Source organism: Globicephala melas, chromosome 2, assembly GCF_963455315.2.
Source record: "Globicephala melas chromosome 2, mGloMel1.2, whole genome shotgun sequence".
Taxonomy (NCBI): Eukaryota; Metazoa; Chordata; class Mammalia; order Artiodactyla; family Delphinidae; genus Globicephala; species Globicephala melas.
This window is the reverse complement of record NC_083315.2, coordinates 177,845,622-177,856,074: the sequence shown is the minus strand read 5'-3', so window position 1 is coordinate 177,856,074 and position 10,453 is coordinate 177,845,622. Positions and strand designations below refer to the sequence as shown.

The 10,453-nt window shown below is 55.6% G+C and overlaps 1 long non-coding RNA gene across 1 annotated transcript; it reads right to left on the bottom strand.

Annotated features, from left to right (window-relative positions):
* Positions 1-3,275: 3,275 nt before the first annotated feature.
* Positions 3,276-3,785, bottom strand: LOC132596800 (uncharacterized). The gene is made up of 2 exons (XR_009562806.1): positions 3,653-3,785; positions 3,276-3,519 (listed from the first exon to the last, which is right to left on the bottom strand). It is a non-coding gene; the product is annotated as an uncharacterized lncRNA (long non-coding RNA).
* Positions 3,786-10,453: the final 6,668 nt, after the last annotated feature.

Here is a 10,453-nt window from a genome sequence, read left to right as displayed (position 1 = left end):
GTTGGTCAGAGGTGGGGAATCGTCTCGCATGCAGCCAGCAGCCCCCCCGCAAGGAGTGTCCTCATTGCAAGCCTGGGGGACCGTGCCGAGGCGTCTGTGAGTAAACGTGAGCTGAGCCCCAGGCCAGCTGCTGCTGAACTGTTCCCACCCTTCCCAGGTAAAACACCTGAATATGTACAAGGACTTGAAAGCCTACAGGAAGGGCCGTGGAGCCACACCAGCGACAGCACGCTGGCCGACTTGGTGCCTGCAGGCCAGCAGGATTGTCCTGGCCCCGGGCGCTCTTCTGGAAGCTTTCCATTTCCCTGCCTGAGATACCCCTCCTGTCCAGGCCCCCACTGCTTTTCTCCTTCCTCACCTCTGCCCAGGGAGAAATTCCAGTGGCAGTTATGCGTGACACATCCTCTTCTTTAGCAGGTAGCAGCTTGGCAACTCCTGCAGAAAGTCCAGCAGAGCCCACTCACACCAGGCCACCCACAAAGCCGTGGCCCCTCACTCCCACCCACCAGCCCAGCCCCGACACTGCTGACGGGGCAGAGAATATGGCGTCAGGCACAGCTACAGGGGCCCTTGCTGCCTGGAGCGGTGTTTATATTGACCTCAACCCAGGCACACCTGGGGAGGGCTGGCCGGCACGGTAAGGCTGCCCAGGTCAGCCAATCATCACCCCTCAGGGGCTCACAGTTGCAGAAAATGGACCTTGCTGAACTGGCCAGGTCCAAGGAACAGGTGTGGGCTCCTGAGTCAGGATAGACAAGGGGCTGCAGCTCTGGCTTGTTTTCTAATCATTTTATCTGGCCCGTGAGTGGGAGACAACTTCAAGAAGACCCTCTCCTAATGAGAGGAACCCAGGAGTCAGGGAGAGGAGGGGTGGTGGGTGGAGACAGAGGCCTGGTGCCCCGGCTGCAGTGGAAGCCTCTGGAAGACCAGGCGGAAGGAGACCACACAGAGTGAAGCCCAGGGTCACAGACGTGTCCCGGAGCTGCTGTTTGTTAGTTCAGGTCCTGCTCTGAGGTGCTCTGTGTCAGCTCTGACCGACAGGTGGGCTAGGGGTGCTCTGCAATGAGGGCTATGTGCACGGTTCCTGTGTGTCCAGCCCTGCCAGGGTACCTGCCCAGGGGGGCTCCGTATCCTGGGAGGGGCCGGACCACGAGAGCCCCGTGGGCTGCTGGGTTCCTGCCCAGGTGAGCTCCGTACCCTACGAGGGGCCTGACCACGAGAGCCCCGTGTTCTGGGAGGGGGAGGTGTGTATGAGCGTCCTTTCTGTACAGCCGGCACAGAGTTGCTTAGCAACTTCCCTGTGGGCAGTGCTGGGATGAAATGAGAACCGGGAGATGCCACGGGCCCCCTGAACCCCTGTCCATCTAGAGTGATGAGGTCAGTAGGCAGGTGCTGGCCACTGTGCTGCATGAGGGAGGCCCCACGGGTACCTCTTGTGTCTTCCACCTGACACCACGGAGGCTTCCCCAGGACAGAGCAGACAGCCTGTCTGGGGCAGGTGGGAGCTCCTGGTGACGCTGCAGGGGACATGAGAGGGACAGACCAGGCAGGAGGGGGTGGGAGCCCAGGCAGAGCCATGGGGCTCGGGGCCGAGGGGGCCTTTCTGGGTCTGAGCTGAGAGTGGACGTGCAGGTGGTGCGTGTGATCCAGGAAAGCTGCCCTGGTGATGTGAGGCTGATCCTGCTTCAGTGACAAGCCTTCCGGGTGATCCCAGAACAGGATAGTGAGACGGATCCTGTTAGAAGAAGGTAAGTGAATCCCCCCAAGAGGAGGCTCTGTGAGCTGGCCCGGGGAGGGGGTGAAGGGAACAGGCGTGGAAGCTGCGAGGAGTGGGCAGTCCCCCTGGGCGGGCGGCTGGTGCAGACCCCACTCCATGGTCCCACAGCTGTGCTTCCGGCTGGATTACTTGGCTTCTCGGAGCCTCAGCTTCCCGGTCTGCTCATGGGGTGATGGTAGCATAGATTGACTAGTGATTTGCTCAGAACAGGGTAGAAAGGGGTCTAGTGGAAATTCCACAGAACACCGTCAGTATGGGAATCGCAGGCCCTGTTTCCCACAGGTCTGTCTTCAGGATCGGGAGAGCAAATCCAAGCAGACTTGCAGCAGAGCCTGGGGACGGGCTCCGTTTGGTGGGTCCCCCCGTTTCCCGAATCTCGGAAGGAGCACCTCCAGTGGGAAGTGGCAGGTTCATTCCACACCTGGGAGCATCCAGACCTTAAGGCCCAGCAGCCCACGAGCCCTGTGTCTGGGCCCCCTGGAGGCAGGCGGGACAGGCCAGCATCCTCCTCGGCCCTCTTCCTGCCCAGAACATTCGGGGTCCGGGCCATCATTAGGGAGAAGCAGGGATGGGGGTGTCCCATGTGGGAACAGGACATGGAGCGGCTCGTGCAAGTGGACGTCCACACCGGGAATGTGGGTCAGTGGGACGCGGGCACCAGGAGGGGCAGGCGGTGGGCCTGAGGAAGCAGGGTGGGACTGGGGGTCCGGGGGGTGGTGCGAGCTTCGCCTGTGCTGGGCCTCAGACTCCACGGGGCTTCCCTCCCCTGTTCACTGGGCAGGAGGGGCCAAGCAGCGTTGGTGGAGGGACCCCTCACGTCCCCAGGCCCTGCCAGCATCAGCCCTCCAGACTCTGGGTCGGGGAGCCTGAGGGGCTCAGGTCCAGCTGTGCCCACAGGGAGGCCTGAAGGGGTCGGGCAGGAAGCATGGGTGTGGTCTCGCCTGTGCGGAAGTTCCCGAGCCAGTGTCCAGTGGGAGCCCTCACCGCGCACATGGGTTTCAAGTCCACAGCTCAGATCACCTTCTAGCCATTTGGTCTGTTTTCTAGACACAAAGTCCTAATATCTCCTATGTCCCCTGCCCGTGAAAAGGCACGTCTCACCTGGCACCAGGTGCTGCCTCTGGTCCCTCCTGACTGGAGGCCCAGCAGCCAGTGTCACCACGTCACGACTGTCAGGGGTGTCAGGCGTGGGGGGACGAGAGCACACGGTCCAGGCCCACGAGGCGCCGTGCCGTCCACGGAGCCGGTGCTGTGGCTGTAGGTGTTCCCTCCCCCACCCTGCGGGCAGAGACCACCGTCCCCTTACAGACTGATACCAGGTGAAGTCATGTGGACCCTGCTCGGGCCCCAGCCTGCGAGGCGCTCTGCCTCAGTGGGGGAGGTTTCCTTTTCCCACGTGGGTTCAAGTAGGCAAATAACAGAACCAAAGCCGAGACCAACACAGCACAGGCTCCATTCAGTGGCCAAAGAGTGGAGAAGCGGGAACTGAGTTCACAGATCGCCTTCTCGCCCTCCTGGAGAGAGAGGTTTAATTTTAAAGAATAAAGACAAAGAGGGCTTCCCTGGTGGCGCAGTGGTTGAGAGTCCGCCTGCCAATGCAGGGCACATGGATTCGTGCCCCGATCCAGGAAGATCCCACATGCCGTGGAGCGGTTGGGCCCGTGAGCCATGGCCGCTGAGCCTGCGCGTCTGGAGCCTGTGCTCCGCAACGGAAGAGGCCACAACACTGAGAGGACCGCGTACTGCAAAAAAAAAAAAAAAAAAAAAAAGAATAAAGACAAAGGGAGGAGGACGGAGGCTAGTGATGGGATGAAGAGGCCTTCTGGGGAAGGGGCGGGGCTTCCTCCAAGGGGCTGAGGTACCACCTCCTTTTACCTGTTTCTGGTCCTTCATGTCCAGTCATGGCCGCCGGTGGGTGTGTCACTTAATATGCTGATATAGTAAATTCAACATGTGATGAGACTCGGTTGGGTCACTCGGTTGGGTCGGTTGGAGGTCACACTCATTGCCATCTTGGTCCCAGCTGGTTCCATCTGTTTGTTTGTTTGTAGCATCCTTTCTTATCTCTGGACCCCTTCACTTAAATACTTAGGTGAACTCCTGCTGAAGGTGGGGGTGCAGGACATCCCTGTGAAAGCTGGGTGCACGGGGCTTGAGCAGGGCCTGGAGCAGCTCTGACAACAAGAGGCGGAGGCTGAGACGGGGGGGGGGCAGTCTGACGCCCGCACTGGGGCCTGTGGTCGGCATGCTGAGGTGGTCAGCCGGGGGCATGTGTCAGGGAAGGCTCTCGGTGTTTACACAGAAGATGTGAACGTGGGCCCAGATGCAGAGCTGCCTGCAGACGCTGCTACAAAAACCCCTGATTCTTTCCTGAGAAAATTTCTGGGCAGTCATTCAGGCAACAGGGCAAACTGCTTGCTCTGGAGGCTCTTGTGGGGAAGTGGGTAGATAGCAACAGGGGCTCAGCCTGCATAACCCCAGAAGCCCTCCCAGGACAGCCCCAGAACTGCTTCTGGAATGGCAAGGAGAAGTGGGTCTTCCACCTACAAGACATGGAGGAGAGGGCTGGGGTCTGCAGGGCCACCCTCACCTTCAGGGACTGGCTGGGAGGCTAACAGGACACAACATATGCTTGTGGCTTGTGTCCTCACAGGTGATATGGGTCACAGCACGCAGTAGGCGTTACCTCGAGGCAAGTGCTCACACTGAGTGTCCCACTAGCAACACAGCATGGTAGGATGCTGACTTTCTCCTCGAGGAGGTTGACTTCAGGTACGAGGTCTTCATGGAATTCTAAGCAGAGGGTTTTCAATGAGTCAGATTTCCCCGGCATGTTGGACGTTCTAGACCGGTGTTCGTGAACCTCTGGGAATGCTGGGGATTTCAAGCAGTCCCAAGAAGGCATGCACTGTGTTGCCCTACACTCGGCATACACAGAGTGGCTCTGAAGGGCTACGGGCCAGGAAGTTGCTTAGCAGGCCCAGGGGGACGTGGGGGTACTCAGTGTTCCTGCCGGCAATACGATGCCGACGCGAGGCTCCTAGGTGTCCTGAAAAGCATACTGCCGTTAAGAAAATGCACTGCATCGGCTATGGGTTCATGGAAACTGCTGCACGCCTCCGCTTCCGCACGGCAATTCAGGGCCTTACCTTGAGGCAAGTGCTAACGCTGAGTGTACCGTTAGCGAAACAGCATGGTAGGACACTGAATTTCTCCTCGAGAAGAGTGACTTCACGTACGAGGTCCTTGAAGAATTATAAGGAGAATGTTTTCCCATGGCAGCTCAGACGATGGCAATGACAAAGAATTCCATGGCACGTCGGACTGGCCAGAAATGTGGTCCTGAGGCCGTTCAAGGGCTCTGGAAATATAGCTCACCTTAAGGAACGTGCAGTGTGTTGCCCCTCACGTGGCATACACAGAGGGCCTCAGAGGGACCAACCTATGGGCCTCGATGTTGCTCAGCACTCCCTCAGGGGTCTGGAGGTACTCAGTGATCCTGGAGCGAAATAATGCACACCCGAGGGGCCTAGGAGTCCTGAAAAGGGTAGTTCCTTTAAAATACAGCAGTACAGCGACTTAGACCTCATGGAAACAGCCGCATGCCTCCCTTTCTGTCCAGATACTCAGCGCCTTCCCTCGAGGCAAGTAGTCAGGTTGAGTTTCCCTTTAGTTCTAGAGCATGGCAGGCTGAACTCCACCCCGGCCATGGAAGCACCTGGTTTAGAGAGAGGAAAATCATTTTCTTCCCAGAACTAGGCCTACAGTGGCTAGAGGGCTGTCAACAGCAATGAATTTCACGTAGCTTCAAGGCAGCATGAATGGAGCTTTCAAAATGGGAAAGCAAGTCTAGTTGCATCAGGCCCCCATTTCCATGGGCACACTCAGCATACATCCCTATGGTTTCTAACAAGTCAAAAGAGACGCAGGTTACCCAGTGATTCCTTCCCTGAATAAACTCCTTGAAGCAGGGTGTTCTGCATCTAGCGAAATGCCTCAACCAAGGTACGCCCTAGCTAGGCTTCCAGGCCTGTGGCTCTTCAAAAGCTTGCAGTGTTACACGAACAACTGGGCTTTAGTGGTAGTCGAAACGCAAATTGAATTTCTCCTGGAGGCAGGGTGACTTCAGGTAGGAGGTCCTAGATGGAATGTGAAGCCAAGGGTTTTTCTCAGTGCAGCTCAGACTAGGGCAATGAGTCAGACTTCCCCGGCATGTTGGACGTGCTAGAACGGTGTTCGTGAAACTCTGGGAGCGCTAGGGATTTCAAGCTATCCCATGAAGGAGGGCAGTGTGTTGCTCTATACTCGGCATACACAGACTGGCTCCGAAGGGATACAGGCCTGGAAGTTGCTTAGCAGGCCCAGGGTGGCCTGGGGTAGTCAGTGCTCCTGCTGGGAATAAGGTGCGAACACAAGGCTCCTAGGTGTCCTGAAAAGCGTACTGCCGTTAAGATAATGCAGAGCAGTGGCTATGGCCTCATGGAAACTGCTGCGTGCCTCGGCTTCTGCACGGCCATTCAGAGCCTTACCTTGAAGCAACTGCTCATGCTGAGTGTCCTGTTAGCGACACAGCACAGTAGGATGCTGAATTTTTCCTTGAGCAGAGTGACTTCAGGTACGAGGTCCTAAAAGAATTGTAAGCAGAATGTTTTCCCATGACATCTCAGACGACGGTCATGACGAAGACTTCCATGGCAGGTCCGACTGTCCAGAAATGTGGTCCTGAGGCAGTTCGAGAATTCTGGAAATGTAGCTCTCCTTAAGGAACATGCACTGTGTTGCCCATCACTCGGCATACACAGGGGGCCTCTGAGGGACCGACCTATGGGCCTCGGTTTTGCTCAGCAGGCCCACAGGGGTCTGGAGGTACTCAGTGAACCTTGAGGGAAATGATGCACACCCGAGGGGCCTAGGAGTCCTGAAAAGGGTACATCCTTTCAAACACAGCAGAACAGCGACTAAGACCTCATGGACACAGCTGCATGTCTCCCTTTCTGTACGGATACTCAGGGCCTTTCCAAGAGGCAAGTACTCACATTGAGTTTCCCTTTAGTTCTAGAGCATGGCAGGCTGAGCTCCACCCCGGCCATGGAAGCACCTGGTTTAGATAGAGGAAACTCATTTTCTTCCCAGAGCCAGGCATACAGTAGCTAGAGGCCTGTCAACAGCAGTGAAGTTCGGGTAGCTTCAAGGCAGCATGCATGGAGCTTTCAAAATGGGAAAGTAAGGCTAGTTCCATCAGGCCCCCATTTCCATGGGCACATGCAGCATACATCCCTGTGGTTTCTAACAAGTCAAAAGAGACACAGGTTACCCAGTGGTTCCTTCCCTGAATCAACTCATTGAAGCAGAGTGTTCTGCATCTAGCAAACTGCCTCAAACAAGGAACGCCGAAGCTAGGCCTTGGGTCTGTGGCTCTTCAAAAGCCTGCAGTGTTACACGAAGAACTGGTCTTTAGTGGCAGTCGGAATGCAAGCCGACATTCTCCTGGAGGCAGGGTGATCAGGGAGGAGGTCCTAGATGGAAGGCGAAGCCGAGGGTTTTTGTCAGTGCAGCTCAGACTAGGGCAATGAGTCAGACTTCCCCAGCATTTTGGACATGCTAGAATGGTTTTCGTGAAGCTCTGGGAGTGCTGGGAATTTCAAGCTGTCCCATGACGGAGTGCAGTGTGTGGCCCTGTATTCGGCATACACAGAGTGGCTCCGAAGGGCTATGGGCCTGGAAGTTGCATAGCAGGCCCAGCGGGGCCTGGGGGTACTCAGTGCTCCTGCCTGGAATAGGGTGCCCACGCGAGGCTCCTAGGTGTCCTGAAAAGCATTCTGCTCTTAAGATGATGCAGAGCAGCGGCTACAGCCTCAATGGAAACTGCTGCATGCCTGCGCGTCTGCACGGCCATTCAGGGCCTTACCTTGAGGCAAGTGCTCACGCAGATTGTTCCGTTAGCAACACAGCATGGTAGGATGCTGAAGTTTTCCTTCAGCAGAGTGACTTCAGGTACGAGCGCCTCGCAAAATTGTAAGCAGAATGTTTTCCCATGGCAGCTTAGACGACGGTCATGACGAAGACTTCCATGGCATGTCAGACTGGCCAGAAACGTTGTCCTGAGGCAGTTCGAGAATTCTGGAAATGTAGCTCTCCTTAAGGAACATGCACTGTGTTGCCCATCAGTTGGCATACACAGAGGGCCTCTGAGGGACCAACCTATGGGCCTCGATGTTGCTCAGCAGGCCCACAGGGGTCTGGAGATACTCAGTGATCCTGGAGCGAAATGATGCACACCCAAGGGGCCTAGGAGTCCTGAAAAGGGTACTTCCTTTAAAATACAACAGAATAGCGACTAAGACCTCATGGAAACAGCTGCATGCCTCCCTTTCTGTTCGGATACTCAGGGCCTTTCCTCGAGGCAAGTACTCACTTTGAGTTTCCCTTTAGCAATAAGCATGGCAGGCTGAGCTCTACACCAGCCATGGAAGCACCTGGTATAGATAGAGGAAATTCATTTTCTTCCCAGAGCCAGGTGTACAGTGGCTGGAGGCCTGTCAACAGCAGTGAATTTCAGGTCGCTTCAAGGCAGCATGCATGGAGCTTTCAAAATGGGAAAGCAAGGCTAGTTCCATCAGGCCCCCATTTCCATGGGCACACGCAGCATACATCCCTGTGATCTCTAACAAGTCAAAAGAGACACAGGTTACCCAGTGGTTCCTTCCCTGAATCAACTCCTCGAAGCAGGGTGTTTTGCATCTAGCAAACTGCCTCAACCAAGGTACGCCCTAGCTAGGCCTTGGGCCTGAGGCTCTTCAAAAGCCTGCAGTGTTACACGAAGAACTGGGCTTTAGTGGCAGTCGGAATGCAAGCCGACATTCTCCTGGAGGCAGGGTGACTTCAGGCAGGAAGTCCTAGATGGAATGCGAAGCCGAGGGTTTTTCTCAGTGCAGCTCAAACTAGGGTAATGAGTCAGACTTCCCCGGCATTTTGGACGTGCCACAGCGGTGTTCGTGAAACTCTGGGAGTGCTGGGGATTTCAAGCTGTCCCATGAAGGAGGGCAGTGTGTTGCCCTATATTCGGCATACACGGAGTGGCTCCGAAGGGCTACGGGCCTGGAAGTTGCTTTGCAGGGCTGGGGTGCCTGGGGGTACTCACTGTTCCTGTCGGCAATAGGGTGCTGACACGAGGATCTTAGGTGTCCTGAAAAGCGTACTGCCATTATGATAATGCGGAGCAGTGACTACGGCCTCATGGGAACTGCTGCCCCCCTCTGATTCTGCCCGGCAATTCAGGGCCTTACCTCGAGGCAAGTGCTCACTTTGAGTGTCCCGTGAGCGACAGAGCATGGTAGGATGCTGACTTTCTCCTTGAATAGGGTGACTTCAGTTAGTAGTCTTCGAAGAATTCTAAGCTGAATGTTTTCTCATGGTCGCCTAGACAACGGCCATGACGAAGACTTCCATGGCACGTCGGATTGGCCACAAATGGGGTCCTGAGGCAGTTCGATGGCTCTGGAAATGTAGCTCTCCTTAAGGAACGTGCAGTGTGTTGCCCATCACTTGGCATACACAGAGGGCCTCCGAGGGAGCGACCTACGGGCCTCGTTTTTGCTCAGCAGGCCCACAAGATTTCTGGAGGTACTCAGTGATCCTGGAGGGAAAATGATGCACACCCGAGGGGCTTAGGAGTCCTGAAAAGGGTACTCCCTCTAAAATAAAGGAGAACGCGAATAAGACCTCATGGAAAGAGATGCACGCCTCCATTTCTGCCTGGCTACTCAGGGCCTTACCTCGAGGCAAGTACTCACGTTGAGTTTCCCTTTAGCTCTAGAGCATGGCAGGCTGAGCTCCACCCCGGCCATGGAAGCAACCGGTTTAGCTAGAGAAAACTCATTTTCTTCTCAGAGCCACGCTTACCGTGTCTAGAGGCCTGTAAACAGCAGTGAATTTCAGGTAGTTTCAAGGCAGCATGAATGGAGCTTTCAAAATGGGAAAGCAAGGCTAGTTCCATCAGGCCCCCATTTCATGGGCACAGGCAGCATATATCCCTGTTGTTTCTAACAAGTCGAAAGAGACACCGATTACACACTGGTTCCTTCCCTGAATCAACTTCTCCAAGCAAGGTGTTCTGCATCTAGTGAACTACATCAACCAAGGATCACCCTAGGTAGAACTTCGGGCTTGTGGCTCTTCAAAAGCCTGCACTGTTACATGAAGAACTGTGCTTTCGTTCAGGTAGTAACACATGCCGACCGTATCCTGGCAGCAGGGTGAACTCAGGAAGGAGGTCCTAGATGGAATGGGAAACCGAGTGTTTTTCTATGTCCAGCTCAGTTTAGGGCAATAAGTCAGACTTACATGGCATGTTGGACGTGCTAGAACAGTTTACCTGAACCTGTGGGAGTACTGGGGAAATCAAGCTGTCCCAAAAAAGAGTGCAGTGTGTTGCCCTACACTCAGCATACACACAGTGACTCCGAAGGGCTACGAGCCTGGAAGTTACTTAGCAGGCCCAGGGGGGGGCTGGGGGTACTCACTGTTCCTGCCGGAAGAGGGTGCCCCCGCGAGGCTCCTAGGTGTCCTGAAAAGCATACTGCCATTAAGATAATGCAGAGCAGTGGCTACGGCCTCATGGAAACTGCTGCACGCCTCCACTACTGCCTGGCAATTCAGGGCCTTACCTCGAGGCAA